Below are 16,776 nucleotides of genomic sequence, written 5' to 3' on the forward strand. Positions count from 1 at the left end.
AGGGGCTAATACAGCTGGTGACTTGAAGTTGAAGCCGGTACTCATTGACCATTCCCCAAATCCTGGGGCCTTTAGGAGCTGTGCTCTATAAATGGAACAGTGAAATCTGGATGAGAGCACATCTGTTTACAACATGGTTTACTGAATAGTTTAAGCCCACTGTTGAGACCTGCTGCTCAGAAAAAAAAAATTCCTTTCAGAAATATTACTGCTCATTGACAGTACACCTGGTCATCCATGAGCTCTGATGGGGATGGGCAGCAAGATAAATGTTTTCATGGATTTTGAGCGATTCAAGATTTGAGTGGGGAAAGTAGCTGCAGGTGTGGTGGAAACAGGAGAACTAGAATTAGAAATGGAGCCTGAAGATGGGCCCGAGTTGCTGCAACCTTGTGATAAAACTTGAATGGATGAAAAGTTGCTTCTAATGAGGGAGGAAAGAAAGTGATTTCTTGAGATGGAATCTACTTCTGGTGGTGTCTCTGTGAAGATTGTTGAAATGACAGCATAGGATTTAGAATATTGAATAAACTGAGTTGATAAAGCAGCAAGGTTTGAGAGGATGGACTCCAATTTTGTAAGTTCTGTGGTGGGTAAAATGTCATAAAACAGCATTGTCTGCCACAGAGAAATCATCTGTGAAAGGAAGAGTCATTTGATGCATTATGATAATATTCTGTTGTGAGGGGCACTTGGGTCAGAAGAGCATGCAGTGCAACTCTTGATCTCGAGGTTGTGGGTTTGAGCCCCACATTGGGAGTAGAGGTTACTAAAATAAATAATAAAAAAATGTAATCTGTTGTGATACTTACCATTGAGATGACTAGAAATCACTCTTCCACTCGATGAGTGAAATATGAATCCTTTTGAAGGGACTGTGCCAACTTGTAGGACAGTGTCTTCCAAACTATGCATCGTGACCCATTAGTTCTTGGTTAAGCAATTTTTCCCTATCCTGAGGACAGAAAGGTAGCTTCCTGTGCTTTCTGAAAGTTATGTACTTTTGCCTTTAATCTATCCCACATTGGTTTTTGTGTATGGTGTGAGATAAGGAGTGTTCACAGTTTCCCAGGTAGGTAGCAGTTGGCCAATTGGCCAGGCCTCATCTATTGAGTAGAGTGCTCTTTGCTAGCTGACCTGCAGTGCAACCTGTCCTGAACCATGTCTCCTGCTGTGCTTGAAGTGTGTCAGGACTCTTCAGCCCATCCATCCTTGTGACACTGTCACCTGTCTTCATTATATGTTATAACTGATTGTTGCTGGTGTCCAGAAATGCAGTTGCATTGTGTATATTCCTTTTATGTGTTGTGTCCAAGAACTTCTTTTTCTACAGATGAGAAAACTAAGGATGTTACAGGCTGTAAAAATGTATGCAAGTCATTGCCAGTAAATACAGTGGCAGGGTTAGAATTTTGGCCCCAGCCATCAGAGTCTGTGGTCTCTGGTCTTAGCTTGCTTCATGTTGACCTTCAGGAAAGTACACAGGCCACAGCACGACAGTGCAGTGCTGTGGCAGATTGCAGGAGGGTACAGAGGGCACAGAGGGGAAGTGAACGTACTGGAGGCATGGGGGTGTGGCCAGGACAGGGAGTTGGGGAGGCCTGGGTCTGAGTGTGTGACCTTGACACGCCAGCTGGACACACCCTTGTTGGAGGTGTGTCGAGGGAGTGGGGATCTCATGAGAGATGCCAGACTTGAGGTACAAGATTTGGGGGGCTATTTGAGGGATGGGGAGGAATGAAGAGCAGGAGGAGGAAGAGGTCCAGGTGAAGTCCACAGCATGGAGCAGGGGTGCTGCAGGAGGCCAGTGCCAGCCTTTGTGGCCCTACTGGTTGTTGCAAACATCAGAGGGAAGGAATCAGGTGTTGAAGGCAAAACTGTTCCATATTTTTGGTGTATAGTTGAAAGATTTTCTGCAGCCTTTCACTTTTATTCTCTGTTGTGGGATAGATTGATAAGCATTTTCTTTAGGTCATGGAATAAGAGTTGTGTCCTGTCTCCCACTGTTTTTAAATGGACAGTTCTTTAGGAAAAAAATATTTGACCAGTGTTTTTTATTTTTCATTTCATTTATTTATTTATGATTTTTATTTATTCATGAGAGAGAGAGAGAGAGAGGCAGAGACACAGGCAGAGGGAGAAGCAGGCTCCTCGCAGGAAGCCCAATGTGGGACTCGATCAAAGGACCTCGGGATCATGCCCTGAACCGAAGGCAGATGCTCAATGGCTGAGCCGCCCAGGCATCCCTGTATTTTATTTTTTTCTAAAGATTTTATTTACTTAGAAGGAGAGAAAGAGAGAGTGCGCGAGCGCGCACGAACAGGAGGAGGAACAGACTCCCCACCGAGCAGGACCCCGGGATCATGACCCAAGCTGAAGGCAGACGCTTCACTCACTGAGCCACCCAGGCGCCCCTCTAATTATATTACTGTTTTGAAAATGGTAACATGCAAGTTGAGTTAGGTTTGGGTAGGTGTTCGTTTTGTTGATAGTACTCTTTTCTTGGGAGTCATCTTTCAGGAGATTGGGGGCAAGAACTCAGTTTACCCACTATTACCATCTTTGGTTTAAATGAAATTACTTTGAGCTTCCCCACTTTCCATTCCTCTCCTCCCCATCTCTTTTAAGATATGATTAATAAGGGACATCTGGGTGGCTTGGCGGTTGAGCGTCTGCCTTTGGCTCAGGGCGTGATCCGAGATTGAGTACCACATCGGGCTCCCTGCATGGAGCCTGCCTCTGCCTCTGCCCCCTCCCCCCCCCCCCTGTCTCATGAAGAAATAAAATCTTAAAAAAAAGATTTGATTAATAAATGTGCATTACATTCAGAATTTTGTTCAGTTAGTCCACCTAAGGGTAAAACATAACTTCTTTTTAGAGGAGTACTATTGTTTAACTCTTATTTCGGGATGTCACAATTGACAATTTGCTAATTACTTAAGATAATTATAATCATTTCATTGAAACAAATATGTGGTCAGTGTTGTCTCATTTGCAAGTATCCTACACTTAGTTGTCAGTGTTGAAAATAATTCTTTGTTCTACTTCTGAAGGGAGTCCACTGATAGGAATACTCTGATGGTAGTAGCTCTAGAAAGAAGGCTTGGGCTGCCCTGAAGCTCATGCATCTGGGTCTCAATTTCAGTCCCTCCCTTTCAGCTGCTTTAGTTTTAGACTCTTGCTCGGTGACTGTCCTGCTCTGTTCTCTCTTAACACCCAAGGCAGCCATTATCTGAAGTTCCTGTTTAATACTTATTGTTAGAAAGCTGTATCTTTTTCTTTTTTTAATATTTTATTTATTTATTCATGAGAGACACAGAGAGAGGCAGAGACACAGGCAGAGGGAGAAGCAGGCTCCATGCAGGGAGCCTGATGCAGGACTCGATCCCAAGATCCCTGGATCATGCCCTGGGCCGAAGGCAGATGCTCAACCACTGAGCCACCCAGGTGCCCCGCTGTATCTTTTTCTATTGAAATTTCTCTTGTTAATGAGGATTTATCTAACAGGGAAGAAACTTGAATTTTCATGTTTTAATAGAAGAAAAATGTACTTTTCAAAATGGAAAATTTCCTCCTTTGCTTTCGGTGTCTCCTGTTTATTTGGTGGGAGGGTATGTGTGGATGTGCCAGTGTCTCTCTGCTTGGCAGCAAAACACATCATTGTAACAGTTTAGCTGTGTTAGAACACAGTTGTCCTTCAGGAAATTTGAGGAGATTTGTACATGAAGAGCATTGCTAGTGTATTGAATTAAATACAGAAATTGAAGGGAGACAGACACATTATTCCTTGAACTGACAGCACTGAAAGCATGTTGGTTTTTGGAAGGGGTGATGAACTGTGGGTTGGTTGGTGGACGCTGGGCTCTCAGCAGATGTCCTGTCTTGAACATGAATCAGCACACTTTGTGCACACCTGAGAGTTTACCTGCACCTCCCCTGCAGCTCCTTCATTCTTGCACATTGCTGCAATCTTCAGGATGAGGACCCCCCAGACCCAGGTAGATAACTCACACATTAATGATCACCAGAATCTGGAAGATTTTTGATTCTACTCCTCAGAAATCATGTATGTGGTGCAGCCGTATGAGTCTGATTTTGCCTGTTCACGTTCCGACCTTGAATACAGAAGGGTTTGATCCTGTCCTGCAGAGCAGATTTGGGCTGAGGAGACCTCTGTCATGGGATTTGGGGGGCAGCCTGGTCAGTAGACCAGCAGCCTGTGCCTTCACGTTGTCATGTGAACCTGCGGGCACCCCGCTGGGGGAATGCTGGCCCCTCCTACGTCCTGCTACTCCTGCCTTACAGGACTTCTGTGGGATCTTGTCATTTCTCTGGCTTCTTCCTCAAACGAGGCCTCTTCAACTTATTTTGGAGGGAAGGGTAACAAGAATTCTCAAGTTTAAGGAACAGTGTTTTCTGGTGATTGTTTCCACAACTGCATAATTGGGGGTTTGGGTCAGAAAGTGGGATGAGATCAGTGATTATGTATTAGATGTACTTGGGATACATTTCACAAAAATAACATTTTACCATCCTCACCCCTGGGCACACGGACTGAAGCATCTCTGGGGTGGAGACACATAGGAGACAAATAATGGTGGTTTCTGTCTTTGGGACTTAGCAAACGCCTCCTGTGCAGCTGCATTCTGCCTCGGCTGCCTGTTAGCCTGTTTGAAGTTTGGGCTGTTGGTTTCCATCTAGTGGGTAGGACAGGGCAGTGGGGGTCTTAAATCCTGGGAAGCTTCTGTGTTTGGAGGCCACGTCCTGTGTGGGTCTCTCCCTTCAGCCACTGTGGGTGGAGGAAAAAGAGCCAGGGAGTGGTGCTGCCCCGGATGTAGCCTGTTCATTTATGGGGCTCTTTCCCTAGTTTGTTCCTGTGCTGTCCTTGCAGGGTGAGCACCTGCCCACCTCACTTGTCTCTGTCTTTTTCCCTTGTGACTCCTTGAGGGGGTTCTGAACTTGAGAGCTTCATCTCGCTTGAACTGGAACTAGTGAGTTGTATTTCTTTTCCATTTAGTAGTAATATATTTTGAGAGCTTTGTAGGTAGCAGTACGGTGGAGGGAACCTTGCATACAGAGGTGTTTCTGCACTGTCAGGAAGTGGTAACTCTGGAAAGGAGAAGATGGAGACTTATAGAAGCAAACTGATTTACAGATGATGCAGAATCAGAGAACTCTGAGGAACCAGCTGTGTCAGGATGAATTATCTGAATGTCGGGGTGACCAGGCATGGGCACTCACTCAGCTGGATCTTACAGTGAAATGTTCTGGATGGGAAGCCTTCTTCCTTTTTGTATTCTTAATTTCTCATTGATTTTGTCTGTCAACTGTGTTTATTTGAGATGAATTTTCATGTGTGTCAAAGAATGTGTGTGAGCTGCCTGGAATGGGCACAGATTCTGATGCAAAGGGTAGAAGCCTTTTGTGGCCCTGCTCCCCTGGGAGGCAGCCTTGCTTCCAGCTTAACAGTTTACCAGCAGGTTATGTGTCCTGAAAGCTCTGAAGGCAGGCTTTCCTCTACAGTGGGTCTTGGGTTTGTGTATGTGCTGTGAGACCTGGGTGTAGTATTGGGCCTCAGTGCTTAATGGTCATGCTGCAGCATGAATGGGAGGGGCATTTGAGGAAGGTTTCCTAGGATGGCAGCATGATATAAAAAGCTGGAACAGTACCTGTCCACTCTAGGAAAGCTGGAGAATACTGGCAGTGTCAGGAAGTCAGGACTAAGGTATGATGCTGAGGGATGAACAGGGACTTGCCCAGGTGCAGAGGGGAGGAGGGAGCTTCCTCTGAGTGAAACACTTTGTTTTCCAGAAACTGGGAGGTGTTTGAAATTGCTGAGGAGGCAACCCAGGACAGCATCATTCAAAGCCTGTGTTCCTGTGGCTTTCCATTGCCACACTGATGGGTTGTGAGATCTACTTGGTGGGTGGCACCCACTTTAAAAACCAGCCACAACCAACAGGCAGCCCTAGGATGTAGTAGAAAACACTGGGGTGGTTTGCACAGAGTGAGGGCAGTGTTGTCTTGGGAAGCCTTACCTTCACTTGTTATTTGCATTATGTGTGTGTCTTGGATCATGATGTAAAATATCTCTTACTCTGGGTTTGAAATTTGAACAGTAGCATAGTCCTTGTTAGCCCAGTCCCTCTACCCCATACCAGGCTCGAGAGATGAGAATCAGACATGCCAAGTTCACTTCTCAGCAATATGGTGAATGGGTTGGTTGGTGTGTTTGATTGGAGGTAGAGATAATGAAGTCATGATAACATAAGTGAAAAAATAATGGAGATTCTGCTCATTTAGGAGGAGTTAGGGCAGTAAGGAGGAGATTGTGTTCAGAAGCTGGAATTGACAGAACTTGTCAGATGGCTTTTGATCATGAGAGAGAAAGGGACAACAGGTTTCCGGCTTGGAGGATTTCCAGACAATGGTACTCTAAACCAGGGCAGAAAATACAGCAGTCACAATCAAGGTAGAGGTCCACGTGTGCAAGGTATGTGTGGCTGCAGGTGTGTCTCTTACATAGTTGGACTTTGTGAGTTCACTGGGGAACTCTGAGTTGGAGAAATGGGAGGGATCTAACAGCATGGTTATTAGAGGCAGATAAGATTGCCCAGAGAGAGCATGTAGGAAGTGCCATTTAAGGAGCAAGTGGAGGAGGGAGATCTAGCTTGTGGAACAAAGTGGAAGTAGAGTCAGCAAGAGAAGCTAAGGCTGCCCGAGAGAACCCCGGGGAAGGGGGTCAGTGGTAGGGTGATGCTGCTGAGAGGCTGGGTGGGGTTAGCATCAGCTACATTCTGGAGTAGATGGAGGATGAACAGAACCTGGCCTGGGTGTTGAAGGTGTGAGTGAGGTCCTCATAAGTGCCGGCATGATGTCAATATTTCAGGTTGTGGAGGACTCTCTCCAGGAGCTGTGAAGGCATGGCAGGTGCCTGGTGTGTGTGATAGCACTACAGCCCCAAGTGTGATCCTAATTTTGAGGCATATGATTCAGAATTTCAGAACCTGATTTCTTACCCCTTCCTGTTACGGGAGGGTTGTCATGAGGGTTATTGAGGTGCTCGGGAGACATCACAGAGGTTAGTGGTGGGGACCTGCAGGGGCTGGTTGGGGCCACCATCCTGTGCCACAACCTTTCCAGACATTGAAATGCCTCAGAGTTCATGCAGACAACACAGAAGTGCAGCTGTCTGTGGGGTCGCATGTCCTCTGGTCAGCTTGCTTTTGTCTTCTGTACTTCATTGAGCTACTTGAGAATTTGTAAACAGTTCCTAACCAGGAAGCAGACTTAGAGTGGGGGTTCCTGGAATTAGAGATTGTGTTGAAGGTGACATGAACTCTGCGGGCCAGGAAGGCTTTGCTGAAAGTCTCGGATGGGGCTCTAAGGACTTGCTGGTGTGTGGCTTCTTGTTGCTGTTCCTCACCCACTCCCAGCAGGTGCAGGGCCTCCATTTGTGATGGGAGAGAAAGTCGAGGTGCGTAAGTACAGTCATCACAAACTAACAGGATGGTTTCCAGGGAGGAATTGGAAAAGATATATAAAGAGTAAATTCCCTTTTGTTTGTTTTAAGAAAGCAACTGAGTTGGTTCTGGGGATATTTCTTTCATTCCTGTTGGCTGGGCATCAGGAGATATACTGCTTCAAGGTACTGGACACACCCCACAGGGCTGGGTGGGGTAGGGCTTGCAGTGCAGAGCACCTGATAATGTCATTTGTCCCACACACACTTCCTGAGCTTTGTCCTCTTGACAGGACACACTCAGCAGAATGCTGGAATGTCATAGCTCAGACTTGCCTGCTTCTGCTTCAGTTCTTGGGGGCTAGAAGTCCTTCTTTACCGCCCTCCCCCATTACATTGTTTTATTTTATTTTATTTTTTTAAAGATTTTTTCTTTATTCATTTATGATAGACAGAGAGAGAGACAGACAGACAGACACAGGTAGAGGGAGAAGCAGGCTCCATGCCGGGAGCCCGACATGGGACTCGATCCCGGGACTCCAGGATCGTGCCCTGGGCCAAAGGCAGGTGCCAAACCGCTGAGCCACCCAGGGATCCCCTTCATTGCATTTTAGAGGTTAAACTGTACAAAGTACTGCTGTAGGTTCATATTCTCCATGAAAAGAGTACATTTAGGGGAAAGGGCGTATTTTATTTTATTTTATTTTTTTTTTTTTTAAATTTTTTAATTTATTTATGATAGTCACAGAGAGAGAGAGAGAGAGGCAGAGACACAGGCGGAGGGAGAAGCAGGCTCCATGCACCGGGAGCCCGATGTGGGATTCGATCCCGGGTCTCCAGGATCGCGCCCTGGGCCAAAGGCAGGCGCCAAACCGCTGCGCCACCCAGGGATCCCGGAAAGGGCGTATTTTAAAAAAGGTTTTAAGTAATCTGTATACCCAGTGTGCCACTAGAACTCATAACCCGGAGATCAAGAGTGGCACGCTCTACCTTCTGATCTAGCCAGGCACCCTGAAAGGGGTGTATTCTTAAGGGAAACAATGTTATGTTTCACGCTGAGGAATCTTAAACTTTTATAATTTAAATTGGTTTAGGGATTCTCAAATCTTAATCTCCTTGTTTTATAGGGTGATAGTCTGAGGGATGTTTCTCTAGTACTTGAAAAATTACCCTTTTAGGGGAAAAAAAAAGACCCTGGAAAACTTTTGTAGTTCTGTGAGTTGCAGTAGATAGGATGTTGAAAGGAAAGCATTTATAATTCTGTCAGAATCTGTCAATCTCTTTGGGGAGTGCTGCCATCTTAACATTAGGTCCTGGGGTCATGAACATGGGATTTTTTCCCTCTTATGTAGATCTTCTTGAGTTTTCTTTCAGCAGTATGTTGTTGTTTTCAATGTGCAAGTTTTCCACCTCTTTCGGTTAAATGTATCCGTAAATACTTCATTCTTTTTGATGTTGTTGTAAATGGTGTTGCCCTATTTCCTTTTTAGATTTTTCATTGATAGTGATTAGAAATACAACCAAATTTTGTATATTGATCTTATATCCTATAACCTTGCTTGCTTTGCTCATTTATTTGCTCCAACAGTGTCTTGTATGTCCTTTAGGTTTTATATTCCTTTTTCAAAGTGAGTTTTCTAGCTGGACAGCCTTGTTGAGTTCAAGCTTATGCTGTGTCTGCTGGAGGGTGGCTTTGGGTTTCCCATGTGTGTACCTGGTGTGGTTGGCTCGTCTCTTCTCTTAAGCTCTGTCACTGCAAAGAGCACTTGTGTGGAATAAGGGGAGCTCTGTCTGATTCTGAGTTGCTATTTAACAGAAGGGAGGCTGGTACCCAGTGTCCTGTAGTCTGTCCTCAGGTTGTTCATTTTGTAGCAATAGAGCAGATAAGTGTTGTGTGAGATTGCAAATAAATCAGCAATCGTTTTGTTGGAGCTTCACACCAATGAAGTGGAACAGTAACCGCCCTGATTCCTGTTATCTTTGTATTTCCAATGCCCCTGGCCCCATCATAAAATGGTGAGGTCAGCAGTGCATTCCAAAAGACGAGCAGATAACAGCATATTCATGTTTCTTTTGAGTTTTGCCCTTAGAGCATGATGCTGATTTGGAATTCCATGACTTTGCTAAGAGCTGGAGGTACTGGTACTATTTCCTGATGTAGACCCTCAGAAAAGTTGTTTGATGTCCTTGTTAATCAGGATTTCAACGTGTGTGTGTGTGTGTGTGTGTGTGCACACATGTGTGCATCGTCTTGAGGGTGCTGAGGAGCCTGTGGACTTGCTCTTGAGAGCCAGCACTGGGTGATGGGTTGGTGGTGGAATCTGGATTACTTCTGCCGGGGATGAGACAGCTAGTTTGGCCCACCCCAGCCCTGTCCATGTGCTGTGGTTGTGAGGGGCCTGTTTTCAAGGCATGTTCCCAGCACTTTCTCTGGTTTGATTTCACGCTTCTATATCCTCCTGATTTTCAAGAATTTCCCAGTCTCTGGTCTACAGAATTTCCCTTTTCTGATTTCCTTTATGGCTTTGTATCTCTTTATTTAAAAAACTCATTTTCTGTCATTTCCTTGGATTTGGCAGTGTGAGCTTCAGACTGTTCTCCCTGGACCTTGGTGAGTTGGGATGTGGTGTTGATTACTGCTTGCACCATTGTCCAGAGCGGAGGGCGTGGGGGCAAACCACCTGCTTTGTTTGCATTCTGCATTGATTCACTTTGCACTTTCTTCTGATAAGGGATGTAAAGAGAATTGTCCTGGGACATCAGTTTTTTTCTGTTTCTTTCTTCCCTTGTTCTGCATCTGAACCAAAGACGGAAGCTCTGTGAGGGGCATTCCTTTTCCTAGTGGTGTCTTGGCCAACCTTACCTTTGTATCTGCCATCTGCTAAGTGCTTTCATTCCTTTGAGCTGGCTCTGACTACCAATCTAGCAAATAAGGCAGTAACAAATAGCACCCATCCTAAAGCAAAAAATCCTAGTGGTCCCCCTGCTTGTTTCTTGGAAGGCAGTCAAGGCCAGGCCGATAGCCCCAACCTGAGATGGCAGGTGGCACTGGCCCCACAGCAGAGTGAAGCGGGAGACGCCATCACGGGAGTACTCTGAGTATAGGTAGAATTCAGTTTGTCCTACCTGCCCTGAAGGAGAACTTTAAAATAGGTAAGGCCAGATCTGAGGGCTCAGTGTCCTACTTAAGTTCTCCAAGGTTACATTTTAAGAATGTAATGAATTTTTTTTGGTAAAGATATTATTTATGTATTTTAGAGAGAGAGAGAGAGAGAGAACGAGCACGAGGAGAGTGAGGGGCAGAGGGACGAGTAGACTTCCTGCGGAGTGCAGAGTCTGACTCTGGGGCTGAATCCCAAGACCTCAAGATCATGATCTAAGCTGAGTCAGACGCTTCCCCAACTAAGCCACTCAGGTTACCCCCATCTCAAGAAGATTTTTTTAACCTATAAGGAGAACTCCATGTGCCTTTTAATTCATGTGTCCAATTTCAGGGACAGTGACTGACTCTGGAGCCAGTGCTGGCCCCACCATTTCACATGGGACCCCTTGCAGGGCCTCAGACCTCTCATCTATAGCCTTGATTATAAGGATCTCTACTTTAGGGAGTTGTGAGGTTTAAGTGAACTGAGCTAATACTAGGTCAGACCATATGAAATGGCCAATCTTAGACTTAAAAAAAAAATTGAGATCATTGTAGATTCATAATGCTGTAAGAAAATACAGAGTGATCCCTTGTATGCTTTGCCTGGTTTCTTTCCTGGTAACATTTTCAGAACTGCAGTATGCTGTCACAGCCAAGACATTACAGGGACATGGTCCACAGGTCTGAGACGCCCCCGTTTTCCTGGATGGTGGATGCACATCGCCACCGGGATCCTCCTGCTCTCCATTTATAACCACACCTGCGATCCTGGCAACCCCTGATCTGTCCTTCCCTTCTAGAGTTTTGTCACCTGAGAATGTCCTATAAATGGAGCTGTGTGAATGTAACCTGCGGGGAGTGTCTGTCTGTCTTTGCTCCGCATGGTTCTGTCTGTCCATGTCTGTCCAAGTCATTGCTGTGTGTCAGTAGCTCTTTCCTTCTCATTGCTGTGTACCTACCATTCTGTGCTGTGCGTGGACCACACTTTAACCCTTCATCCACTGAAGGACATCTGGGCTGACTCTAGATTTTGGTAGTTACGAATAAAACTGCTGTGAACACTTTGGGGAGATTTTGTTGGGCCGTAGTTGACCCCCAGAGATGGTGGTCCTGAATAGCTCAATGTGGTCCCCAGAAGGCACTTGAGGGCTCCACTGTGAGTGCAGCAGGACATTGCCATCTCTGTGAATGTGTTTGAATCAACCTGGAAAGTGTATACTTAATAGGAAAGCCACAGCACCGCATAGGTCCCTGAAGAGCCAGCCTGTGCTTCCCTGCTCACAGCTGTTCATGGGAGGAGCACGCTGCTGTTTGTCTGTGCACAGCAGGCAAGGAAGATATAGGAACCCACCAGGTCCTGCGGCTCTTTAGGGGTGAGCAGCACCCAGGACTCTGGCATCATTAAGTTGTTCAATCAACCAGGGCATGTGGGTGCTTGCTCTGTACTGGTTTGAGTTTACACTCTCCCGTTCAGCCTGAGGTCTACATGGACTGTGGTTGATGGTGTGTTTTTGTTGTTGATTGTGTTTTAATCCCATGGGCTAAGGCCTGTGCAGTAAGATGATGCCTTTGCTGATTTGGATTCCTGGGCATTTAGGACATTTGGAAAGGTGGTAAAGGGAGGGGGCTGAAGGAGCCTTCGGCAGTGTGCAGTACTTTAAATCCAGAATGAAAATCAGTAATTTGAAGAAAGGCTGTGTGGGCCAACTGAAGATAGCGGGATTACTTTGGTATTGGTTGGATTGTATCAACATAGGTTTAAAAAAATTTGATCATCTTATGCTAATCAGAAATAATGGTTAGTAATTATAGGTCTTTCATTGATAAAAATTGAAGCAAATTAAATATAGTTCATGTTAAGTAAAATTTTCCAAAACTTGGGGTTACCTTGGAGGAGAGAAGGATGACTCTCTGTGGTAAAAGCATTTAGTAATTTTGGACTCAGAGAAAACTCCTGAAGTAGCAAAATCTGTCCAGGGTCCTTACAAGTTATGACTCTGTGCTGGGGACAGTGATGTAATCCCTGGTTCTTCAGAGGCAGCTTGTCTCTCATCCCGTAGCAGAGAAAGGAAGGCTGGTCAGTGTGATGCAGAGGCAACAGGAAGTCTGGTTAATGTGAATAGCACAGTATTTCTTGATTTTGTGTGTGTGTGTGTGTGTGTGTGTGTGTATGGCTCTAAATACTATCTATCTACCCGTTAATTAACACACCGTTTACTATTTTCAGATGTAGAACTCAGTGATTCCTTGATCCATATATCACCCAGTGCTCCTCACAACCAGCGTTATCCCTTCATCCCCATCGTCTGTCCATTGTGCTCCCCACCCCACCTCGACACCGTTAGTAGGTTCTCTACAGTTAAGACTCTTACTGTTGGTCTGCCTCCATCTTTTTACCCGCCCCCCCCCCCCCCATGATTGTTTTGTTTAGTTTCTTAAATTCCACATATGAATGAAATTGTATGGCATTTGTCTTTCTCTGACTGACTTACTTCACTCAGCATAATGCCCTCTAGCTCCATCACGAGAGCACATGAACAAGGGGGCCGCAGTGGGAGCGGGAGATGCAAACTCCCACTGGGCTCTGTCCCAGGACCCAGACCAGTACCTGAGCCAGAGGCAGACACTTACCTGACTGACCACCCATGTGCTCTGCAAGGTTTTGTTTTTCCGTGTTTTTTATTTTTATTTTTTAATTTTTTAAAAAATATTTTACTTATTTATTCATGAGAGACAGAGAGAAAGAGGGAGAGGCAGAGAGAGACACAGGCAGAGGGAGGAGCAGGCCCCACGCAGGGAGCCCAACATGGGACTCGATCCCAGGTCTCCAGGATCACACCCTGGGCTGAAGGCAGGCGCTAAACCGCTGAGCCACCCAGGGATCCCCATCTGTGGTTTTTTAAAAAGCTTTTTCTTGGGCAGCCCGGTGGCTCAGCGGTTTAGTGCAGCCTCTAGCCCAGAGTGTGATCCTGGAGACCCGGGATCGAGTCCCATGTTGGGCTCCCTGCGTGGAGCCTGCTTCTCCTTCTGCCTGTGTCTCTGCTTCTCTCTCTCTCTCTTTCATGAATGAATGAATGAATAAATAAATAAATAAAATCTTTAAAAAAATAAAAAGCTTTTTCTCTACCCCTCATATAGTACCCAGCTCATTATAGGAATTGGTGAGATATGAAAGAGTAGAAAGATAAATTTAAAATCTTGTACTGCTACCCTATTCAGAGATAACCACCATTAATATTAAAAGTATTTCCTAGTTTTTCTCAAAAATCTGTGTTTTTCATAATGCATCAGACTTCCTCAGCACTTGTGATTATTGTCCTATCCATATTGCCAGTCCCATTGGTGTGAACATCTCCCTGTTGTTTTAGATAGATTCTTGGCAAGGCCATATGTCAGGGTGGCCTTGCCCTCAGATGTGGGTAGGCAGCTGCCCCATCTGTTGATGCTTCCTCTGCCTCTCCTGGTGACTCTCCAGCTGTGCTGGACACTGGCTTTTCATGTCTCCATGGTCTTTGTACTCTGTCTTCACTGATCTCTTTATTTTTTGGCTGGGAACATGCTTTTTGAACTACGGTAACTGTAAAAGATGTGGTCCAGTGCATTTCTGTTTGAAAATGTAGCTTGACGGTGATCCCTGGGTGGCGCAGTGGTTTGGCGCCTGCCTTTGGCCCAGGGCGCGATCCTGGAGACCCGGGATCGAGTCCCATGTTGGGCTCCCGGTGTATGGGGCCTGCTTCTCCCTCTGCTTGTGTCTCTACCTCTCTCTCTCTCTCTCTCTGTGACTATCATAAAAAAAAAAAAAAATGTAGCTTGATAATTGCATCGGTGGTTGTAGTTTTGATGTGAACGTGTATGCCACATGAAGCTTTTTTTGTGTCTTAGAACATTTCTTCAATGTGTATTCCCCAGAAATGAGGTTACTTTGTCAAAAAGCATAAATATTTTGGATGCTCTTAATTTGTCAGAAGTAATTTGGTTAATTACTAAAGTATTTTCCCTTAGAATAAAAAGACCTTTAGACCAGGATTTGGGAGACCTGGGCTCTCTTTCCAACCTGCCTTTAGTTCCTTGCATGACCATAGACAGCTAAACCTGATTTGCTTTCCTTATTTGTCAAGTAGCAGTTGGATTTATAGCACTGGTTCTCTGCCTAGATGGTTTTGCCCTTTGGGGGACTTGTGACAGGGCCTGGAGACGTTCTGGTTGTCACAACCTGCTTGGGGAAGTGTGCTGCTGGCATCTAGGGGGTGCAGGCCCAGGGCTGCTACTCAGCATCCTCTTCCAGGGCCCGGGAGACTGAGGATGGTCTAGTCTTAAGTGTCAGGGCTGTTGAGTGTGAGAAACCTTGGGTTAGGAACAAGTTTTCTTCAAAGTTGTAATGGTGGATAATATGCTGTATTCCTAGTGTGGACATTCATCATGCATTCTGTATTTTCTCTTACTGTCTTTATAAGAAAATTGAAAAGCTTAACCACATACTTGTTGCTTTTCAATAAAACCAAGTACTGTGTTTTGGAAGCTGCTTTTTTTTCTGTGTTGTGTTTAATAATCCTTGAAGTTCATGCTGGCTTTGAAAAATCTAGTACAGGAATACAGGAGGGACAGAAGCACTTTGCTCTGTCTTTGCAAACACACAGCCACCTGCAAGCACAGGTCAGGAGACCAGGTAGATAGATGTTGGGAGAACTGAGGGACCCTGCTTGCTGTGGGCACCGTGTCTGGGAGCTTTCTCTCTGCCTCCTGTCCGTGAGTATGATTGCCCTACTGACTCTGGACCTGTGATGTGCTTGGAGATGGAAGCAAGTCTGATGTTTTGATGGGGTTCTGGGAAAAGGGTCACGAACAAATGTGTTTTTTTTTTTTTTTTTTTTTCTTGTGACTGGCTTGTCTTATTCTTGAAAATCTCAGAGCTCTCCTAGGAGGTCACACAGTGTTATTACTCAGCCAGTTTTCTTCGTGATACTCGTCTTACTGGCAAGGCCACAGTGGCCACTTGGTTTACTTCCTATAGTGGGAGTCTCCAGGTGGGGGCAGAGTGGGGCAGGGGTGGTGGGTGCTGCCAGAGAGGCAATTGCTGGGCCTTTTGGAAGCCTGAGGGAGAGTTCGGGCTTTCACGTGGGTGTGATAGAACATCCATGAGGCAGGATGGGTAACTTTTGACAAAGGCTTCATAATTGTGAGGTTTCTGTTGAGGTCCGTGGGAGAAGGAAGGTCTCTGAATGACCTCTTCAAGCCCCCAGTCCAGAAGCCTCATCTCCAGGGAGAGCAACAGGCCCACGGAGTGTTCTTTCCTTAGCCTGGCCCTTCTGGGTACTGCTTTCCAGGAAAAATTAGCGAAAACAAATTCTCATTTGGATAGTGCCCTAAAGCAAATCATTAGGTGTGAGCCCTTTCATGGGCTTATTTTCCCTTTATAACCCAAATCAGCCAAGCACACATCTTAACAACTTTTTTTTTGTTGTCCATAGTTAAGTGAAATGAAGGAAGGGAGCAGTAGAGTGAATATTTGGTACAGATGGAGAGACTGGAATTGGACAAAGAGACTGAGGGAAAATGTATAAGCTAATTGTGCTCTCTCATTTCAGAATGTGCACAGCTCTGCTTTGGGACGCGCCTTGTTGGATGTAACAGTCTTCATCAGCATCGACTTTCAGCTATGGAATCGGTAAATATTTTATTGCATTGCCGTTCATATTTTGTTATTTTCACTGCTTTGTGAAAAGGGGTAAGAAGATAATGCTAGACTTCCATGTTGGCTTCCTGGGGCTTGATCGTGCTAGCTGAGTGTTCTGGATGTTGTCCTAGACTTCCTTTGGATGCCGGTGTGTCAGAGCAGTGGTGGTGAGCTGTGGGCTATTAAACAGCTCCCTGGAGTTCCAGTGGCAGGGTTCTGTAGAATCTAGGCCAGGAGCCTAGACTGTGAAGGAAGTTTGTTTCTGCTTAAGCTCTCTATCTGATTGGCTCTACCGTGGAGGAGTCTGGACCCAGTACTATGTTTTGTGCTCTGTGCATATTGCACAAACATTTGGCATGGAGAAGAGATTTTCTAGTCTGAGAATTGTCCTCTTCCTCTGGGGGAAGCAGTGGAGGCCTGGCTGTGCTCTCATCTGGTGTCCCGTGTGTCTGGGCAACTATTCGTGGGATTCTTAGGAGCTTGAGGCCAGCTTGT

The 16,776-nt window shown here is 45.6% G+C and overlaps 1 protein-coding gene across 12 annotated transcripts in view; it reads left to right on the plus strand.

The window, feature by feature from the left end:
- Positions 1-16,776, plus strand: part of ANKRD11 (ankyrin repeat domain containing 11) — a 191,476-nt gene that overhangs the window by 59,881 nt on the left and 114,819 nt on the right. For all 12 annotated transcript variants that reach the window (XR_011996083.1, XM_072731314.1, XM_072731317.1 and 9 more), the window contains exon 2: positions 16,193-16,272. The gene's annotated coding sequence lies outside the window, so the exon portion shown is untranslated. The remainder of the gene's footprint in view (positions 1-16,192; positions 16,273-16,776) is intronic.

This window comes from Vulpes vulpes, chromosome 12, assembly GCF_048418805.1.
Source record: "Vulpes vulpes isolate BD-2025 chromosome 12, VulVul3, whole genome shotgun sequence".
In the NCBI taxonomy this organism is placed as follows: domain Eukaryota; kingdom Metazoa; phylum Chordata; class Mammalia; order Carnivora; family Canidae; genus Vulpes; species Vulpes vulpes.